Source organism: Humulus lupulus, chromosome 2, assembly GCF_963169125.1.
Source record: "Humulus lupulus chromosome 2, drHumLupu1.1, whole genome shotgun sequence".
Taxonomy (NCBI): domain Eukaryota; kingdom Viridiplantae; phylum Streptophyta; class Magnoliopsida; order Rosales; family Cannabaceae; genus Humulus; species Humulus lupulus.
Window position 1 is genome coordinate 228,502,842 of NC_084794.1, and position 22,447 is coordinate 228,525,288.

General features: G+C 35.2%; 1 long non-coding RNA gene across 2 annotated transcripts; it reads right to left on the reverse strand.

Moving 5' to 3' along the window:
- Nucleotides 1-11,209: 11,209 nt before the first annotated feature.
- On the reverse strand, nucleotides 11,210-16,222 carry LOC133819023 (uncharacterized). Of its 2 annotated transcripts, XR_009886233.1 has the most exons (4): nucleotides 15,857-16,222; nucleotides 15,688-15,778; nucleotides 13,602-13,678; nucleotides 11,210-11,447 (listed from the first exon to the last, which is right to left on the reverse strand). It is a non-coding gene; the product is annotated as an uncharacterized LOC133819023 (long non-coding RNA). The 2 variants fall into 2 exon arrangements; XR_009886232.1 differs by lacking the exon at nucleotides 15,688-15,778.
- Nucleotides 16,223-22,447: the final 6,225 nt, after the last annotated feature.

Genomic DNA, 22,447 nt, shown 5'->3' on the forward strand with positions numbered 1-22,447 from the left:
CAATTGATTAAAGTTATATGTTTTATGTACTAAACAATGGGTACCCATACTTTACTTTGTATTTGGCACAATATATTGGGTTTTAAATAAAATTATGTTATTTCTTATATATGTATTCAAATTAGTAGTTTTTAATGGTCCGAGGTCTAGAATTAGTCGGGGCATTACAATTGGTATCAGAGCCCACAATTCATATGCATGAAGTTCTCGTTGATACACACGCACAAGCTCCGAATCTAACTGCCAATGTAAGTGTTTATGTTTATGTTATTAGCTAGCATTTTAGCCATTATGTTTTCAGTTATAATGGATGGAACCTTGACCTATCAGGATATCCGAGCCATTAAGGCATTAAAAAGGATTACAGATCCAAGGAATACAATAGGAGTGTTAGAAAGAATCACTCAAAGGTTGATCTTATCCACAAGGAGATAGTTCACCTTCAGACTACTAAGCAAATTATGATGAGAGCTATAGAACAATATGTCCTATTAATTAGGCTTTTTAAAGATTTTCCTTCTGTAATTTCAACATTAGAAGAAATATGGGAGACTATAGATGATGATGATGATTTACCAATAGCCATGAGATATTATTTTCTCATACTTAGGTTTAGCTCTAATTTGGAATTTCAATTCACTAATGAACAAAAGCATAGTATCTTCATGAATCTTCCCCGAGGTAGTTTTGAGGCTCAAGATAATAATGATTATAAAGAAATAGATTATGATATGCTAGATGAAGGGTCAGTGTAGAAGATCTTGATTTTTAGATTTACCCTAGTTATTTTTAGTTTATTTATTTATTTTTGCATTTATGATTGTGTTTAGTGAAAACTTTTTTCCAAATGAATAAAATTGTTATTTTTTTAATGACATGGATGAGTTTGATTTTTTTTTTAAAATCATAATAAATAATATATTCAATAAATAATTACTGAGTTCGGTGAGGGTGGATACAAATCAATGGACCGGGTTCTATATTGAGAATTTAGGGGGCCATAATAGTGGGAACAATTTTACTGATCCTAGCCCTCCCTCAATATGGTTAACTTTGGAAAAGCAAAGAGTTTCGAGCCTGAGAATTAAGTCATATAGGATGATTAGAAATAGACTTAGAAAATAATAAAGATGGCTAATTTTCTAAGTATAGAAACACACCCTAATTATAAAAGAAGGCTTACATAATTCTTCATAAGAAATCATAACTAATAAGTCTGAGTTATGTTTGCTTAGATTAAGTTTTTCCTTAGAATCTATTATAAGTTCTAACATGTTTTTCTTGACTGTTAGAACTTTGCTGAAGATGTCGCTCAGAAGGTCTGCACGCACGAATGGCAATGCCTCCATCACCGCCAATGAAACTAATGAAGCCCCTCTAGTCCAAAGAAGGGGAACGCGTGGTACCAATGTTGCTGCTAATAGAAATGCACCGCCTTTGGTTGACAACACCGCTGAAATTGTCCAGCTACGGCAATAAGTGGAAGAGCTGCTACAACAACAATGACAACAAACTCAGCCTCAGACTCAGCCTCAGCCTTAGCCCCAGCCGCAATTGTAACCTCAGCAAGCAGCTCAAGCACCCCAACAAACTATGAGCGGTTTCATAAGAAACACGCTCCAAAATTTGAAGGGACAACCGACCCCTTCTAGGCGGAAGAATGGATCAGAAATATAGAGCTGATCCTAGCACACATGAACCTCGGCAACGCGGATCGCATATCCTGCGTTTCGTTTCTTTTAAAGAAGGATGCTAGAATCTGGTGGGATTTAGTATAGAAGACTCACGACGTCGCCACCAAGACATGGACTAGATTTGTGGAGCTCTTTCACAAGAAGTAATATAACTCGGCAGTCATCGCCACAAGGGTGGAAGAATTCTCCAGTCTCAAGTAGGGTAATCTGACGGTAGTAGAGTATGCTCGACAGTTCGACCGACTAGCCAAGTTTGCACCAGAGTTGGTCCTAACCGAATTTTTGAGGGTCACCAAGTTCGTTAGGGGACTCAAACCCAAAATTGAACTAGGAGTCAAGCTAGCAAACCTCGGAACCACTTCTTACGCCGATGCTCTAGAAACGGCTATAGAGGTGGAGAGGCTTCAGGCGAATGTTAGTAAGGAGGAGGCCAGCAAGCCTGAACCTAAGCAGCAGAATCAACCTCGGAATGGTCAGAACCACAACAACAACCATCAGCATGGCAACAATAATGGCCAGAAGAGAAGGCATCCTGATAGTAAGCAGGCTGACAATGACAAAAGAGCACTAACTAGCAATGGAAACAATAGGTCGGGTTATGTAGAATACATGCAGTGCTTCAAATGCCAAAAGAAACATCATGAGGAGTATCGTGCAAACACCAAAGGATGTTACAATTGTGGCCAGGAAGGTCATCGGAAGAGGGAATGTCCACAACTCAAGCAATAAGAGAAAAGGGACAACAAGATGGTTCCAGCCAGAGTCTTTGCCTTGACCCAGGGAGAAGCTGAAGCTAGTAACAAAGTGGTCACAGGTCAGATTCCTATCCTCGATAATATATGTTCAGTATTATTTGATTCGGGAGCAACACACTCGTATATCTTGTTAGGAATGATAGAGAATTTAGACAAACCTTGTGAAAGATTTAGAACTAGGTTTGTGATAGAATTGCCTACGGGCGAAGTAGTCGTATCATCATGAATAGTACAAGGTGTATTGATCAAAATTGAGGACGGAGAACTAGAATGAGACTTGATAGAACTAGAAATCAAAGACTTCGATGTAATATTGGGCATGGAATGGATAGCAAGGCATGGTGCAACCATCGACTAAAGATGCAAGAAAGTGATGTTCGAAACTCTTGACGGTCAGAAACTATGTTTTATGGGAAAGGTTTCAGGACTACGAACACCGCTTATCTCTTCTCTCAAAGCACAAAGAATGATGGAGAAAGGATGTCATTCATTCTTAGCAAGCGTCACGGATGTGGCAAAGGAAACACCACTAGAGGTTGGAGACGTCCGCATTATAAAGGAATTTCCAGAAATATTTCCTGACGACTTACCAGGATTGCCACCAACTTGGGAAATTGACTTCACAATCGAACTAGTACCGGGAACCGAGCCTATCTCAAAGGCACAACACCGGATGGCACCTATCGAGCTCAAGGAGTTGAAGACGCAGTTTCAAGAACTCTTAGACTTGGGTTTCATTAGACCAAGCCATTCGCCAAGGGGAGCACCGGTTCTATTTGAGAAGAAGAAGGATGGAAGCATGCAGATGTGTATAGATTATCGTGAGTTGAACAAGGTGATGATTAAGAATAAGTATCTGCTCCCCCGGATCAACGACTTGTTTGATCAACTCCAAGGAGAAACCGTGTTTTCTGAGATTGATCTACAGTCCGGGTATCACCAACTCAAGGTACGAGAAGAAGATATTCCAAAGACAGCTTTTAGAACTTGATATGGACATTATGAGTTTATAGTTATGTCTTTTGGTCTTACTAATGCTCTAGCCACATTTATGGATTTAATGAATCGGGTCTTCAAGGATTACTTGGAAAAATTCGTCGTAGTGTTCATTGACGATATTTTGGCATACTCCAAGGATGAAGTCAAGCAAGAGGAACATTTAAGAATGACCATGTTGCGACTAAAGGAGCATCAACTTTACGCCAAGTTCAAGAAGTGAAAATTTTGGCTATCGTAAGTGGCGTTCCTCGGCCACATATTATCCAAACACGGAGTTGTTGTAGACCCAGCTAAGGTAGAGGCTGTAAAGGATTGGCCAAGACCTAAGAATGCATCAGAAGTTAGAAGTTTTCTCGGGCTAGCAGGCTATTATCGGAGGTTTGTAGAAGGCTTTTCTAAGATAGCCACACAGCTAACCAACCTGACCCGGAAATAACAAAAGTTCAAATGGATGGATAGATATGAATAGAGCTGCCAGTTGCTCAAGGATAAGCTATGCTCAACACCAGTACTTTGTGTACTGACACCCAATGACAAGTTTGTAGTATATTGTGATGCGTCGAAGCAAGGTTTGGGTTGTGTGCTGATGCAAAATGACAAAGTGATAGCCTACGCTTTAAGGCAGCTGAAGGAATATGAGCAACGTTATCCAACGTACGTTATGGAGTTGGCAGCGGTGGTCTTCGCATTGAAAATTTGGCGCCACTATCTTTATGGAGAACGGTGTTAGATTTATATGGACCACAAGAGCTTAAATTATTTCTTCACACAGAAGGAGCTCAACATGAGGCAACGCAGGTGGTTAGAACTAGTAAAGGATTATGATTGTGAAATCCTATACCACCCAGGGAAAGGAAATGTAGTTGCAGATGCGCTAAGCCGAAAAAGTTATAGAAATATAGTAGCATTATCTGGAAAAGAAAATTCGCTCCAACAAGAGCTGAGTAATGTCAGAATAGAAGTAGTTATTGGTAAATTGGCTAACTTGTCCATCCAGTCAAATTTGTTAGAAGATATATGGATCGGGCAAAAGCATGATGACACATTAGTAACACATATGGCTGCAGTCAAAGAAGGCAAGGCCACATATTTCTCCATATGAGGACAGGGGTTCTTAAGATATAAGGGATGGGTATGCGTGTCGAATGACCATGGAATTAAGATGAAGATTTTAGAAGAGGCACACACTACCCCATAATCAGTTCACCCGGGGTCGACCAAGATGACTCACGACCTTAAGGCACTATATTGGTGGCCGTGAATGAAGAAAGACATAGCAAAGTATGTGTCCAAATGCCTTATAAGCCAGCAAGTAAAAGCAGAACATTAGCAACCTACAGGCTAATTGCGACTGCTTTTTATTCCAGAATGGAAGTGAGAATATATAGCCAAAACTTCGTGATAGGATTACCACAAAAAAATAAGCAACACGACTTAGCTTGGGTAGTGGTAGATAGACTAACCAAGTCAGCTCACATCCTGCTTGTCAAGATTACGTTCACAACAGACCAGTACGCAGACATCTATGTCCGAGAAATAGTACGACTGCATGGAATCCCTAAGACCATAGTATCAGATAGAGGATCGATGTTTACATTGAGATTTTGGGGAAGCTTGCAGCAAGCCATAGGTACCAAGTTAAGTCTTAGCACGCCATTTCATCCTCAGACCGAAGGTCAATCCGAGCGTACCATACAGATTTTAGAAGATATGTTGCACACTTGTGTACTAGACTTCAGAGGATCGTGGAGTAAGTACTTGCCACTTATAGATTTCTCCTACAACAATAGCTACCAAGCAACGATTGGTATGGCACCCTATGAGTTACTTTAAGGAAGGAAGTGTCGACCATCATTACATTGGGACGAGGTAGGAGAAAGACAACTTCTTGGACCCGAAGTTGTTAGAGAGGCTCAAGATGCAGTATCACTGATTAGAAAGTGTATGCTCACTACTCAGAGCCGATAGAAAAGTTATGCGGATGCCAAGCATCGAGATGTGGAATTCAAAGTCAGAGATCAATTCTTCTTAAAGATATCTCCTATGAAAAGTGTGAAGCAGTTTGGGAAGAGAGCAAACTTAGTCCCCGGTTTATAGGTCCTTTTGAGATATTGGACAAGGTGGGAACAATTGCATATAGATTAGCCCTACCGCCAGCTCTAGCATATATCCAAAATGTGTTTCACATCTTGATGTTGCATAGATATGTGTCAGACCCATCTCTTGTTATATGCTTGACTCAAATTCTATCAATTTGTGGCATGTAAGACTTGCACATATAGGATTTAGCACAATTAAAAGAGAAATTAAATTTAGATAGATTGATTGTGATAATGTTGAGCATGATAAATGTGAATTATTCATTAAATCTAAGATGGTAAGGAAACATTTTCCAAGTGTTGAAAGAAACTCTAAGTTGTTAGATTTGATACATAGTGCCTTATGTGAACTAAATGGAATGTTGACTAGAGGAGGAAATAAATATTTCATTACTTTCATAGATGATTTATCTAGGTTCACATATGTATATTCGCTTAAGCATAAAGATGAAGCATTTAATGTGTTTAAAGCTTATAAAGAAGAAGTTGAAAATCAATTAAAAAGGAAAATTAAAGTGCTTAGAAGAGATAGGAGTGGTGAATATTTTTCAAATGATTTCAACTTGTTTTGTGAAGAGCGTGGAATAATACATGAATGTACAACCCCTTATACTCCACAACAAAATGGTATAGAGGAAAGAAAAAAAAATAGAACATTTCTTGAGACGATTAATGTTATGCTATTACATTCAAAATTGAGTTTTAGTTTGTGGGGTGAAGTCGTGCTATCCGCTTGTCATATTTTGAATTGTACTCTCATGAAGAAAAATAATATCTCTCCATATGAGCTATGGAAATGAAAGAAACCAAACAATGGTTATCAAGTGTGAGGGTGTCTTGGTTATTGCAAGAGTACCAATCCTAAAAGGACCAAGTTAGGTCCAATGGCTATAAGATGTCCATTTGTGGGCTATGCCCAAAATAGCAAATCTTATAGAATATTAGACATGGAGTCTAATGTGATAATTGAATCAAGTGAGGTTGATTTCTTTGAGAACATGTCATGCATTGACAACAAGTTAGAACCAACTCAAACTAGAGACCCTCAAGAAGAGACTCCTAAAATAGTTGGTGAGCAACCTAAATTTCCTAGAAGGAGCCAAAGGTTCAAAGATTTCGGATCAAGTGATAAGTGTTATCAAATAGAGACATTATACCTTGTTGAAGGTAATAATGAGGAAGTCACTTGACAATATCCAATAGTACTTAAAATAGAGGATGATCCCAAAACTTTCAATGAAGCAATGTCCTCAAGGGACTCCGCATTTTGGAAGGAGGCAATTAATGATGAAATTGATTTAATTATGTCAAACCACACTTGGGAATTGGTTGACCTTCCAAAGGGATCTAAACCAATTTGGTGCAAATGGGTATTTAGAAGGAAATACCATACCGATGGCACCATACAAACAATTAAGGCTAGATTAGTAGCCAAAGGATTCAAACAAAAGGAGTAAATAAATTACATTAACACTTATGCATTGGTAGCAATAACTACTTCTAAAAGATTCTTGTTTGTCTTATCATCTATATATAACATTTATGTTCACCAAATGGATGTCAAAACGACATTCCTAAAAGGGGATCTCGAGAAGGAGGTCTATATGCAACAATCAGAGGGTTTTTTCTTTAAGAAAATGAACATAAAGTGTGTAGACTTGTCAAATCATTATATTGTTTGAAACAAGCTCCAAAATAATGGCATGAGAAGTTTGATAAAGTCATTATTTCTATTGGATTTAGACACAACAATGCAGACAAGTTCTTGTATTTTAAGACTTGTGATGACTATGTCATATTAGTGTGTCTATATGTAGATGATATGTTGATTTTGAGTAGTGACATGAGAGGAATAATAGAAATGAAGAGGTTTTTATCTTCTACTTTAAAATGAAAGACCTTGGAGAGGGGGATAACATTATAGGTATCAAAGTTAGAAGGAATAGTGGGGGTCTTGTGTTGAGTCAAACCCATTATGTTGAGAAAGTGCTCGACAAATTTAGTCATCTCAAAATCAAAGATGCATATACACCATTCAATTTAAACATGAAGTTTGAAAAGAATGAAGGAAGAATGGTGGCTCAATTTGGATATGCAAGTGCAATAGGAAGCCTAATGGACACCGCTCGTTGCACAAGAGCGGATATTGCATATACAGCTAGTAAACTTATTAGGTTCACTACCAATCCAAGTATCACGCATTGGAAAGTTATTAAGAGAATTATTGGTTACCTTAAGGGTACCAAAGACTATAGTCTTCACTATACAAATTTTCCAAGGATACTCCGACGCTAGTTGGATATCATGGATGGGAGATAATCTCTCCACTACCAGTTGGATGTTTACTCTTGGAGGAGGTGTGATCTCGTGGGGCTTCAAGAAGCAAACTTATATATCACACTATACCATGGAAGCAGATTTTATAGTTCTAGCAGCAACCGGCAAAGAGGTCGAATGGCTTAGGGATCTCATGTTGGATATCCCTTTTACCACGGATATGGTATCAACAATTTGAATACATTGTGATAGTCAATCCACACTTGCTAGAGCATATAATATTGTGTATAATGGAAAGTATAGACATATTAGTCTAAGACATGAATACGTGAGACAATTGATTCAAGATGGAATCATATAGATCTCATATGTTATGACAAGTGAGAACTTAGCGGATCCATTTACAAAACCTCTTGTGAGAATGTTAGTAAGTTCCACTCCAAAAGGGATGAGACTAAAAATCCTAGAAGAATAGATTCACCAATGATGGCAACCCAACTCCAAACTTGTGAACTACAAGAGAAATAGTTCAATGGGTAAGAACTAGTCATTGATAAGTGAATGGTTTCAACACTAAAATTTATGGTGAGTTCCATCCAAGATGGTTAGTGTTGGTTGCTACCAAGTAAGGGTTAAGCTTAGGGATTTGAATGAAGTTCAGTTGAGTGCAACAAGCATCTTTAAAGGTATCAAAGATGTTGTAAGAACTTCACCTATGTGAACTTAGAGGTGGTGTCGTCTCTCATGGGAGTTGGAGTTTCTCCCCCGAAAGTTCATGAAGGGATGAGTACATGGCTGTAAGAATGCTAAAGCGAGAAAGTGGGAAAAAAAAGGTCTAGTGGAGGTATGTGAGGTATCACCAGTTTTATCATAAGGAATACTTGGTTCAATATTTTAAGCTACCAATGATTTCAATAAGACTTTGTGGTATTTTCACTAAGGTAAAGTTCAAGTCAAAAGGCACTTTACTTTATGCACAAAAACTATTTGAGTTAGAGGTTGAGGCTTGTATTTAACCAAGTAAGGGAATGTTATGATTGTTTAAATACAAAGGATAAGTGTTATAATACAAGCTAGGCATAATCACATAGTGTAGATGTGAAATTTGAGTACCAATTGTAGGCACTTTAAAAATGTGTTTTTGGGTCCAAAGTGATAAATGGAGGTATCTAAGGATCCTCAAAAATTTTGGTAGCATTTGAAACAATTTTAGGACCATTGGAAAGGTCAAAAGTCAGAGGGGGTGGCGATACGTCGCCTCCTAAAAGGTGTTGCATCGCCTAAATGTGAAGAGGCTCAAAAGCCCAAACAGGCGATACATCGCCTGCTAGTAGGTGACATATCGCCTGCCAGGCAATTACATGCAGGCGATGTATTGCTTGTCGTATCTGCACGCTTATGTAAATAAGCTCCAAATGACATGTGAACTATCTCTAATCCTATTGGTTATACCTAATGATGGTGCCTACAATATAAAAGGGTCATCATAGAATTTTGAAAGACTTTATCACTTTCCTCCAATCTCTCTCTCTAGCTTTCAAGATTCTCTAGTTTTCTCCAAAAAAACTCATAAAGAAAGTGCTTGACTTTGTGAGTTTAAGACTTGTTCAATACCGATCCTCATTTTCCTCTAAGAAAATGCCTCAAGCATCAATGGTGGCTAGGAAATAGAGAATTAGGACAACGATACAAATCGTGTATAAGCCTTAGTTTTGTATTTTTTTCATTTGAAGAAAGAAAAAGGCTCAAAGTGGTGGTTCTCCTAGGGTTTTGAAGTTTCAACAAGGTTGAATAAGATTTTTCTACAACTAGGATTTGCGTCATCTTTCTCAATCTTTATTTGGTCTCTGTCAACGTTTAATTTGTTTAGATTCTTGATATTGTGGTGGTGTAATCTCACTCACCTCCAACACTTACTAGCAACAGAAGGAAAAATTCCATGCTTGAAGAGTTAGATGCATTGTACAAAAACTACACTTGGTCATTGTTGGTAACTGGTTTACTAGCGGAAAGCACGAGGTGGTAGGCCCAGAGATTTCAAAAAATTCATTTAAACAATCATTAAATAACCGGATCCATTAATATTCAAAACATTAATCATAGAGAAAGAAAAACGATGATAAGGATTTTCTAGTTGTAGAACAATCAAGAATCATTGCTATCTCTTAGTACCTCTAACGAACAACCAATCCAAAGCATCCTTTTTTAGTACTCAGACCAAGATCTTCCAAGTTGTATCACTACACCTCATGATGTGTGTGGGCACGTAGAGTAATGGTGAGAAAATTTTTTATTCACAAGATGTACTCAACTCATGAGATCTTGGAATATATGGTCTAAGACAATTTTCAGGGATATAGAAAAAACAATACGATATATTTTTCTTTCTATGAAAAGCTTAGAATTTTTCTCTAGAAGATTCTCTCTGTGAAGCATATATTATGAAACAATTTCTATCTGATAGATTTATAAAAGAATTAATTAAATTCAAAATTAAAATTATAAACCATTTATTAAATAAATAAATAAAAGAAATGTCCAAGATCCAATCTTGGACCTTATTACACGCCAACTACAATGCTTGCATTGAAGTTGGCGTCTAACACATCCCTGATTTCAAGGATGTATTCCAACCACTCTTTTAATTATTATTTATTCAAAAATATCTAAACATGATAACTTATCTTATTAGATTAATTAAAGAATACATATCATTTCAAATTCAAATCCAATTTGAATTATGAGAAATATTTTTTCACATCATTTAAATAAATTAAACTAATTATCTTAATTATTTAAATGTCATTTTTGAAAATGCTAATTTTATTTAGAAAATAATTTTAAAAAATTATATTAATTAATTTAATAATTTCAAAAATTAATATAATAATTAATTAATTTGTCTCAATTACATATTTGACCCTAAAGAACAAATTTATTCCAAATATGTCATTATCCTCACTTTTTGCAATTTCAATTCTTACCTTGAATAAGGTTGGTGGAGCCGTCTCGGGGACCTATGGACCTATAATTTCAAGCTCCAATAAATTTAGATTGTTAATTAAAACTATTTGAGAGCCCTAAAAGAATGTTTTTAGGACTCGCAACTGTCATTCTGGGGCTATTCCATTCAACGTGAGAGCCTTAATGTTCAACGTGAGTCCTAAAAAATCTGGTTGAGTGCTTTAAGTAATTTTTAGGACTCGCGAGTCCTAAAAAATCGGGTTGAGTGCCTTTAAGTAATTTTTTAGGATTCGCTTTGCATGCCCTTAAAAGTGTTTTTTCTTTTCTTTTTTTTAAATGTAGTTACATTTTTCATTTTGATTTAGAAAAATCATATCCCTTTGAGTGTCCAAAATGTATTATATATGTTAGATTTCTAAAATTTCAAAAGAAAATACAATAATTTTTTATTAATTACTCAAAAATATATTTTCAATATTTAGTCTACTCGGCTTACAAAATCATATTACACAATAGTTTATACTACAATCAAATTCTATCATCACCAAATATTAAACAAGAAATGTATACAATGTTAGTGAAATATATTTTTTATTCTAAAAACTTCAACTGCCAATGTTGTCTAGTATTGCGCCAAAGAAATGCATCTCAATATAGACCTGCACATTATAAAAAAGTTCTTTAATTATAAATATATAATAATTCAAACTTATAAATAAGTAGACACACACAACAATTATAAATATATATATATATAATAGATGCGAGAATTAAACTATCAGCATAGGTATTCATATAGTCAAGGAGCAAACAATTTCTTGTTAGATAGTACTATTTCATAAAATGTTATTCATCCAGTACATAGGGGTATTTCAAAACAGTAGCAAACTACACCTAAATCAGCAACAAAATAGACTATAAATCTACCATATTAATTCATTCAACTTAGTTAACAAAATACACCAAAAATTTGTCACAAAATACACCAAAAAAACCAGTAGCACAATACAGAAAATATACCATTAAAACAATAGAAAAATATACCATTAAAACTATGGATCACAAAATCATGCTCCAATCTTTGACAGACCTCAGTTAGTCTCCATTGCACAATAGCAAACTAAATTTGTAACAAAATTTTAATAATTTTACTATTTAATTTTGTTATAACTTTGTAATATAATTCGACACTTACTAAGTTTGGGGGCTCAACTTCCCCTAATTTTCTCGTTGTATTTTAAATTTGTAAACAAAATAGATATTAACATAAAATTTTATTGAAAATTGTTAAAAAAAAAGTCTCATTTTTTTTAAATGCAATTAGTCCCTCCCTTAAGAAAAACTTTTAGCTCCATCAATTATTATTAATTAGCACGTATATCTTCTGAAAAAAGAATTGAAAAATAATTTGTTAATTTTCCAAAACATCGTGATAGCATTGATTTTATTATTATTATTATTATTATTATTATTATTAAGAAATGATAGAGTTGTATTATAATGTATTTCTCTTTTTTCTCATATATTTTACTCATGTCAAAGCCACAAATCCTATCTATCTTTCTCTATTTTGACAATATGATAATACAATTTTTACTTTCTATTGATCCAACTTTATGGATGTCAATAATACACCTAGTCGACAATAAAAATAAAATAAAATAATAACTAAACAAAAAATACAATGCACACATCATCATCATCATTTGGCTTTTAACAATCAAATCAAAGTGAAAATGCATAATTAAGCTACGCAAATTGCACTCAAATCAAATAGTTTTGACTAAATTAAGAATCTAATTAAGCATCTCTTAAGACACCCTTTTAATCATAATCCACCTCTTAATATCTAATTTCGTTAAAATTTTAATGCCGGCTTATTATTTATTATGATGTTATGGTTCAAGTGGGAAGGAGCTTAAGTGATAAGACATTAGTACTACTTAATTACTTGATTAATTAAGAAAGAAACATCACTAATTTGAATCCTATCTTGGATGTATAGTGGGCTTCAACTAAACATAATTTTTTTATGTATTTAAAATTCTATAATCAACTTAATTATTAATTAGACCGTCAAATGTTAAATATCCGGATCACAAATTTATCATTGTGGCAGTCATCTTTTTCATATTTCCACATAAAACTAAGTACAAAAAAATCTATAGAAAATCGGACAGCATATCCCCTAATTTACTAGCCTAGCCATCTGTCACAATCAACACCAACATGTCAAACAAATCAAACAACACACAGGTTTTCATCCATATATCACCGCAGCACACAAAATTCTCAGAACCTACTCCACTAAGACTTGCAAGTTCTCAATCTTCTGTTATCACCGCAGCACACAGAATTCCCAGAACCTACTTCGCTACAGATGAATATCTAAGATATTCAAACTCCACTAAAGTGTAATACTAAAGCAATTAGAGAATAAACACATACACATTCCTTCATTTGATCAAAGGGAAAACATAATTACCAAATCAATTACTAGTTCTATTGTTAAGAGACAAACTCAGAATAAGACATTATCCACTCTAAGTTTAAAAATAGATATCAAGAGCTACGTTAGATTTGAATAAATATTTTGATATAATGCCATGTAACTCATAAATCATGGATGATGAACTAGACTAGGGATCAATTTTTATTGAAATGGTTTCAAAAATCCTTAATGGAAAAAATTGTCTAATAGAAAGCAACACCTTATTTATTTGAAAAACATTTTCCTGAACAACTTCTTAAAGATTAAAAGAAAAGAGAGATGAAAAGGTTAACATGAAAAGAGTACAAAGTTATACTCATACCTGCTTCCATAGCTCTTCAACTTCCTTTATATAGACACACTTTTTTGCTCTATTAGATATTGCTATGGCCCAAAAGCCTATCCAGAAATACAATAAATAAAATTCAACTTAGTTGAGTTACAGAGACCATAAAAATATCTGACTTTCATTTTTTTGTTGACTAATGTCATATTTCAATGAGAAAACAAAACTAAAAACAAACAATTTTTTTTAGATTAAAAATATCTCCAAAGACAAAAAGAGAATAAAATATGAAAAATCATCCTATCATATATCATTAGAATTAAACCAACTGCATAAAAAGATAACTCATAATATAATTATAGATTGTAATTAGTTGAAAAAAATGACAAAGAAATATCCTCAATCAATTACTATCTATTATAACTAAAGATTGTAATTAGATTGTAATATCCATAAATTTTTTGAAGAATTTGAAACAAAGAAACCTATCTAATATACATAAAATTACTGTAATTTTCGGATTTTTAGTAATACACACTCAACAATTGACCAAAATTTCATCCAACATAAACAAAATCAAATAAAAGACTTACCCACTCAATATTAGAAAATAAGATTGACTTCAATTAGTAAGTCTAATTGTCTAGAAACAAAGGTAAAATTACAGCAAACAAATATAGAATATATATATAGACTAACAGAATCCAAAACGCAAGAGTGAATTTCCCAATTTTGAATTTTGCCACAGATGACATCAATAATAGTAGAACAATCACTCTCAAAATTACAAACCCAAAACAAAGAAAAATAAAAAAGGGGGCAAAAATGATTTACTGCACCACCACAACCAATCTAAGTCACCAACACAATAAAATTTAAGATGAATGGAAAGAAAACCCAAGAAGTTGGCATCCACCTTTTCCTTTCTATATTTTCATGACCAAACTAAAAAAAACACTTATATATAATATACTACATAATGAAGAGTGAAATAGAGCAACCAAAATGATCAAGAATGGACTTTGAGTGTTGACACATATAAACAATTTTAAATTTGTTTTATTTATTAAACTCAAATCTCAATATCAATCTCATCATAAGTGTGTATCTTAGATATTCTTAATCATGGTAATTAGTCATTCGTAGATATAAGCAAATATATATACTATAACTCTACCCATAATTATCCAGTTCACACATTTTTAGATGATTCAAGAATATATAACATGTATTTTCTACTCTTATCTTAACTTTTATAGGCTTTCTTATAAAGTACAACCACTTAATCGTCTAGCACAATCCAAGACTAAAATCCTAACAAATAATTGTAAAAAGTCAGTTGAGAGGTTAGTGTCTATAGTTATCAAAATCTCATTGATATAGCATAAATAAATAAAAAAATAATAGGTGCACAAATACCGGATTCTCAAGTTCCTATTAATTTGAACAAACTTATATAGAGCTAAAGAAAAGTCTTCTGATTATATTTGGCAACTAAACTACTTAGTAATTTTCACACTCAGGTTTATTATTGCAGAAACTTGGTTCAAATTGGTCTGACAAGAATATATCTACATACAAGTAAGTTCAATTGAGATAATCTACAATGATCAAGAATGTTTTCAGAAAGATAAAATGACCTGTCAATAATAGTGCTCATACTGAAAATTAATGTTAGCTTAATCTAAATATGGGACTATCCAAGTTAAACTAAACACTAACCACATCAATTAACCAAGAAAACATTCCAACATCATCACTCCTTTCTTTTTGTGTGTGTGTGTGGATATAGCTACAATTAAATGTTAGATTAAAATAAAGTTGAATTAAGATTAAAGAAAAGGTTTTGGCAGCTGAAACTGACAATCTCTCACCATCTAATAACCATGTTTTGCTAATACAAGCCAACATAAACAAATTACTTGTGAGTGGCCATAGAAATAAGAACACACAAATTTTTCTGTCCTGCATCCAATTACTATTAGTTCCTCAATCTATAATCAATTAGGTTTGGAGTCTCATTTGAGTAGGCTAAAAATATGTTTAATTAAAGGTTAAAGGTTCAGTAGTATACTCATTATTGATCAAATTCAATGTGAACTTCTCTGTATAAACTAATTACCTCATACAAAATTTTGACAGCAATGGAATTTACCAACCCCCTTTGTAACAGAAATCAATGTGAACTTCCTTAATTTCATATCCATTATAAACTGCAAGAGAACAAAATAGTTCTAAAATTTGAACAATCACACATGAAAAGGCAACGTTAGAGACAAACAAGAACTCACCTCGAGAAGAAGACTACGAGCAGTAATGGAGAGTTGATTCTGTCTCCTCCGGTCACTTAAAAGCCCGATCCTTGGCTGGGCTTTGTTCGTCTTGATACCCTGAGTTCATCCATGCTACCCTTCGCCTGAGACAATGTCAGACGAAGCCAGAAATTGGCCTTGAAGCCATGGCGGCGACGTATGAGCCTGGAGGCTTCTGCTCGCGGCGGAGAACAGCAACGAAGGGCTCGCGAGGCTGGAGTTTCGGCGGTGTCTGGTACTCTTAATCCGGTGTCTACACGGCGGCGACCATCAGAGGGCAGCCGTTCGGGCCTAGCAGGGAGCATGCGAGAGAGAGAGGGAGAAAGGAAAGTGGATCGGGTAGGGAGGATTTGTCACTTATATTTTTTTATTTTTTATTTTATAAATAAAAATCTGATTATATTATTCAAATAAAAAAATGTGATTATAAAACTCTCAATTTTATACTCCTAATACTATGAAAAATAATTTTTAAAAATCACAACTATACAAATTCTCTTCAAATTTATAATAATTGTTATTTGAAACTTAAACTGCTATTTAATTTAAACACTAGGTAAAAGTGCACTTTAGTTAACTTTATTTTAAAAATATATTTATTTATTTTTATTAATATTTTTTTAATTTTTATATAAATTTTAAATAAATAAACAATGCCATATATTATAAAAATTATAACTAGTAAATTTATACATTAAAATTATTTCACAATATTTTTCCAATCAAGAAAACAACTCATTTTTAACTAATACTAATTTCATAAATATGTTAAACAATAAGTGTTTTTATGACTCTTTTACTTAACAATTTTAAGGACTTGCTTTGGGAGTCCTTAGTACTCTTTTAGGACTTGCAAAGTGAGTCCTTAAAAGTTATCATTCCTAATTTTTCAGCTCAGGTGTTTTTAGGACTCGCAAAGCGAGTCCTAAAAGAGTATGAAGGACTTCCAAAGAAATTTCTTAAAATTGTTAAGTAAAACACTCATTTTTTAGCCCAGATTTTTTTAGGACTCGCGTATTTTTTTAGGACACTCATTGCGAGTCCTAAATTGTGTTTTTTCAGGACTCTCAATGAGTGTCCTAAAAACTCCATAAACATTTTTAAGGACTTGCATTTATGTGTGTGTCCTAAAAAAGTGTCATGTAAAGGGTATTTTGTAGTAGTGTGTTCCTTCTTTCTGAAACACCATTTTGTTGTGGCATTCCGGTGCAGTGAGTTGGGAATGAATTCCATGCTCACGCAATTGGCCCTCAAATTCATAATCTAAGTACTCTCCTCCTCGATCAGATCGAAGAACTTTCAGCTTGGAATTCTTTAAAATTTTCAAAAGTTTCAGATTTCTTTTGCATCAAATATTAGTAACCATATCTTGAATTGTAATGCCTCAAAATCCCTAATAAGGTTTAGGACCTTGATTAGGAGGCCGGGAGGGCCATAATTGATTTATTATGCTATTAAATGATTATATGCATGTTTATGTGTATTAAATATGCATGTGAATCTATTTTTGATTAATTTGGTGATTTTCATATTTTGGCCGTTTCGGGCATATTTGGCATATATGTGATATGTGTGTGTGGTGCTTCATTATTATTTGGTTATGCTAGGGTTACTCAGAACATGATGATCCTAGGAGGTAAGCTAGTGGGAAAGTCACAATGGGATTTATACTTGACTCGGAGTGAATCAAGGGGTATTTAGTGCATTACCGGGTTATTGGGTAATGGGAATAAATATTTGATGATAAATTGGGAGTTAGTAAGATGAGGGGGAAATTATGGAATTTTTTACTATTTTGCCCCCTGGGACGTTTTCAAGACCCCGATCATTAGTATTTGTTTGAGGCTACTTAAGCTTGAAGTAGCCTATTAGAATAAAAAAAAAAGAACATTCAGAACGTTGTCTCTCCCTCGAAGTTCCATTTTTGTTTCACGATCGCATTTTCGAAGAAAGCTTGAGTTCTAGGACTCGAATTCAAGCGAGGATCGAGGCATAGCGATCCTAGGGAAGATTAGAAGCTTATTAGCCAGAGGATTTAGTTGGGAAACAACTCAATCGGAGGTAATCCAAGTTTTAAGTTCTAAGCTTTTAAAGTTCTTAAGCTTGAATTGGATTTTGTGTTTTGATGAGTTTCTGATTGAATTGAAGTTTGGGTTTTGTGGGTTTTGGATCATGGGGATGTTTGAGAACTTTGATTTTTGGATTTGGAGATGTTTGGATAGGTTTTTGGAAGGTTTTAAAAAGGAGAAATCGTGGTTTTGGCTGGGTTTCGAGGTGGGGTCGTGGCCCGAGCTTGGTGCAGGTGGGCGGTGGAGATGAAGGGCCTGGGGGCCGCGACGCTTGGTGCAAGTGCCTGAGGCTAGCGCCTCTAATATGGCTGGGGGCCATGACTCAGCAAGATGGGGCTACGGCGCTTAAGGGCATTTATGGCCGAAGTGATGTTTTGATCATGAGAACTCAAACCTTAGGCCTCAGAATCGTTCCTACTACCAGGATTAGTGGGATTCGACGTCCTAGAGGCTGGGTCTTGGTTTGGGAACCTTTTATTACTCATTTTGATGTGGTTTTATATTATGGTTGTGACTAGATTATTATTAGAGGCTTGGAATCGGGATCGTACTTGTGACTCGTTTATTGGTAGCCTGTGATTGGACCAAAGGTAAGAAAACTGCACCCAGTATGTGATGCATGAGAAACATGTGGTTAGGGCATGCCATGAATGTTGAATATGAGGTTGATCAGAGCTTGAGTCTCTATGTTTGTGCATGATCCTAATTATGCTAGCAATTTTTAAGCAAGCATGTTGAATGTCCTATACTCGGATATTTGACATATGATATATGCCTGGTAGCATTGCTTACTTGTGCGTGGCACTGGCTTACTAGTCAGAATCGACAATGGTGTCAGAACTAGCTGTGAAGCTGTGACTTACTAGTCAAGTTCAACAGTAGTTTTGAGCACTGGCCATATGTTACTGACCTAAGAGTCAGAAGCGGCATAAGTGTCGTGAATGCAGAGCTGATGAAAGATTAGATCTAATCGACATCTGCATTGGATTTGCAACTTTAAACATTTCATAGTTGTATACAAATTGCTCTTTTGCCTTAAGTTTATACAGCCGATCGTCGGATTTTGCATGACATATTTCAATACCATATTTTAAGACAACAATCGAATTATTATTGAAAGAAATATCAAAACTTGTTCACACAACATAGGAACAAAAATTGAGTTTCTAGTAAATCCAGGAATAAAATAAACATTGTCCAAAACAAGAAATTTATTTTTATAAAATCTAAACGGGTTGCTCCAACTGCTTTGGCAGAGACGACCTGGCCACTGCCAACCTTCATATTCACCTCCTCATCAGCAAGCTCCCTCGAAGAACTAAGAATATATAAAGAAAAGCAAACATGGTTAGTGGCACCAGTATCAACAATCCATGATGATCTACCATCTTCCACTAAGCATGCTTCTAAAATAAGACAATCATATTTACCTTTCTTCTTCTCTTTTAGTTCTGAGAGATACTTAGGACATTTTCTCTTCCAATGACCCTCAACTCCATAATGAAACATATCCCTTTGGGTTGCTTTTTCTTGGAAGTTTTGTTATCCTTATTCTCTTTGGTCTCGTTGCCTTTAGATGACTTTTTAGGCTTCTTTTCGTGCTTCTCATTGTCTTTTTCATTGGATTTCTTTACCTTCTTGTTGTTCCCTTTTGAAGAGGAAAGTTCAGAATCAACAACATTTACTTCTTCTACTTTTGAATTACTCTTATTGAGTGATTTGAAAGTCTACAACTTATTTAACAACTAAGTCATATTATACTCCAACTTGTTCATAACATAGTTGGTAGTAAATGTGGAAAAATCTAGTGTGAGTGATTCAAGTATCACGCTAACTTGAGTCTTCTCATCAATGGTTTCTCCATGAACTTCTGCATCATGCATTGTATTGATCATGTTTAGAGCATGTTCTCTGACAGAAATTCCTTTCTTCATTTTCATGTTCATATAGGCTCTAGTAGCCTCATGTCTGCATTGATCGGACTGCTGTCCAAACATGGCTTGAAGAGACTCTCATATTTCATATGCAATCTCCATATCTCCATGCTTCTTTCTAAGTACATCACTCATACTAGAAAGGATGTAGCATTTACCCTTGTTGTTGGATAAAATCCAAGCATCATACCTATCCCTATCATTTTTGGGAGCAGTGGTTTCAAGGACCTCAAGACATTCCTCAGTAAAGACAAACTTGTGGTTCTCACAAATCAACACAATGTTCACGTTTGATTTTCATTTCATAAAATTATCACCAATGAGTTTTTCATTTGCAAGTAAAACAGTAACAGTGTTTGAATTATTCATCACTGTTGAAATAATTAAATAAAACAAAAAATGAATTCAGCATATATTATGAATATCAGTAAGTTTTTGGAATAGTAAATACGATTCATGAATGCAACAAATTTAAATAACACATAAAGCAATTATTACTAATTCTACAATAAATTAATTTGAAAATTGTTGACGTCGTTTTTTGTCAACTTGAAAATGAAGAGCAATTAAGCAAAATACCAGAAGAGACAAATGAAAAAAGACACGATTTTTACGTGGTTCAACAGTTAAAACCTACCTAGTCCACGAGTCGATGTTATTCAACTATGGAATTCTCTCAAAGCTTTCTGGAAGCAATTTACCAGAGTATTCCCCAATACAAATTTTTTCGTCCTCTTTAAGTGAATAGCACCAGTCTTTTTATAGTCTGACTTACAAAATATCTCCCCTCACATTTCGGGGGAGTTATTATTCAAATCGCAAATTAAATATAATTAAATGCATACAATTACGCAATACGCGCATAAATCCCCTGATATTCGGGATTTATTAACAGATTACAACCAATCCCATATATATAGGGATATTCAAATAGTAACTTTGTTCACATGTGTCTTTTGACCTCAAATGAATGCCTCCGAGATCAGTCATCCACCACGAGCTCGCCAACTTGGTTTACCTTGGTCTTAGCAAATCGAGATCATCCCTCCCCGAGCTCATAATGCCTGAGCTTGAGTTGTCTTGTCTGATGTCAGAAATTTAACCAGGAGATTTATACAAGTGAGACCCCCTTTTCATTGTAGCCCGAGCTCGACTTATAGCCTCAGAACCCCTTCAAGATCACGTAACTCCGAACTCACCAATTCTAACGTCACCATTTTAATACTCAGCGAGACCGTCCTTGACTTTCTCATTACAGCTGACTATATGATGAATATGCTTTTTCTGAGCTTACATTTCACGAGCCTGACTTTCAAGATCAAAATTTCTATTCTCGAAATTTGGGTGTAACATTTTCTCCCCTCAAAAGTATCAGTTTGAATCCTATGAGAAGGAAACTTTTTAACTACCTCTTCTGAAAATCGAGCGACCTACCACCCTCGAGTGTGGACATGCGTCAGCCATGGATTGCTCAATCAGAGTACTCGAGTACTCTTTTCATCTGCCCACGTCTCTTTGTGTCTCAACTTTTTGCCGCCATCGTCATATTTGTACCCTTATCGTCAGACCAGTTTCTAAACCAAGCCAATGGCCCAAATCAGTATGACCCCAGATATTATGGGGTCTATAAATGAACCATCTTCATCTTCCTCATTCACTTTTTTACACTATTAACAGAAATATCTCACACCAGAGAAAGAAAAATGAGATACCAGAGACCTCTCCGTATGCTTTCCAAACCACGGAGACAAAACGCCTTAAAAACACTCGACACTATGAAGTCCTTTGTAACGCCCTGGATAGCCAAGACCGTTACACTGTGTACTTATAAAGGTGCAGGACTTGCTAATCAAGTCAATATTTTAAAAATGTGTCGCTAAACATGTAAGATCTAAGGTTAAAAAGGTTTTGGTCTCAAAAGACTCATTTCATATATATAAACTGTAGGAAACATGGGATCCCATACGAAACAAAGTTAGAATAAGTTTACAGACTCCCAAAAGTACAAGTGTATCCACTAGCCATACTAAGGCAAAACAGACAATCTTCAGGTTTCATGTCCTTGCCTAGACCTCAACCGTGGCGGCCGAGCACCTGGCTATGTACATTCAGCTCGCTGAGCTCTCCAATCAGGGCTGATCTAACTTGCCCTTGCCTTTACCTGCACCACGTAGCACCCGTGAGCCAAAGCCCAGCAAGAAAACATCATAAACAACTCAAACAGTAACAACAGACATCTAGTTCAATATGCATGTATTCCCAACAGATAAGTCTCAAAAAATATTCAGCATGAACAATCCAATTCAAGATACACTCTATCACATATAATAGTCTTAACACATAATATTCAGGGCCGACGACTTAGGCCGCACCCTCTGTTTAACCCACTGACTCAGGCCCGCTTAAACCGAGCTCAGTGCATAATAAGCTGTCCTCGGCTACCAGTGGCCGAGCCGCGCCCTGTGCGCTAGTGAAACCCTTGGCACCCTTAGGCCGTTGGTTCACTAAATGGCTTGCATGGCATAATTCCATCTTTTCAAGCATTTACAGTAGGAGCCCTTAGTCCC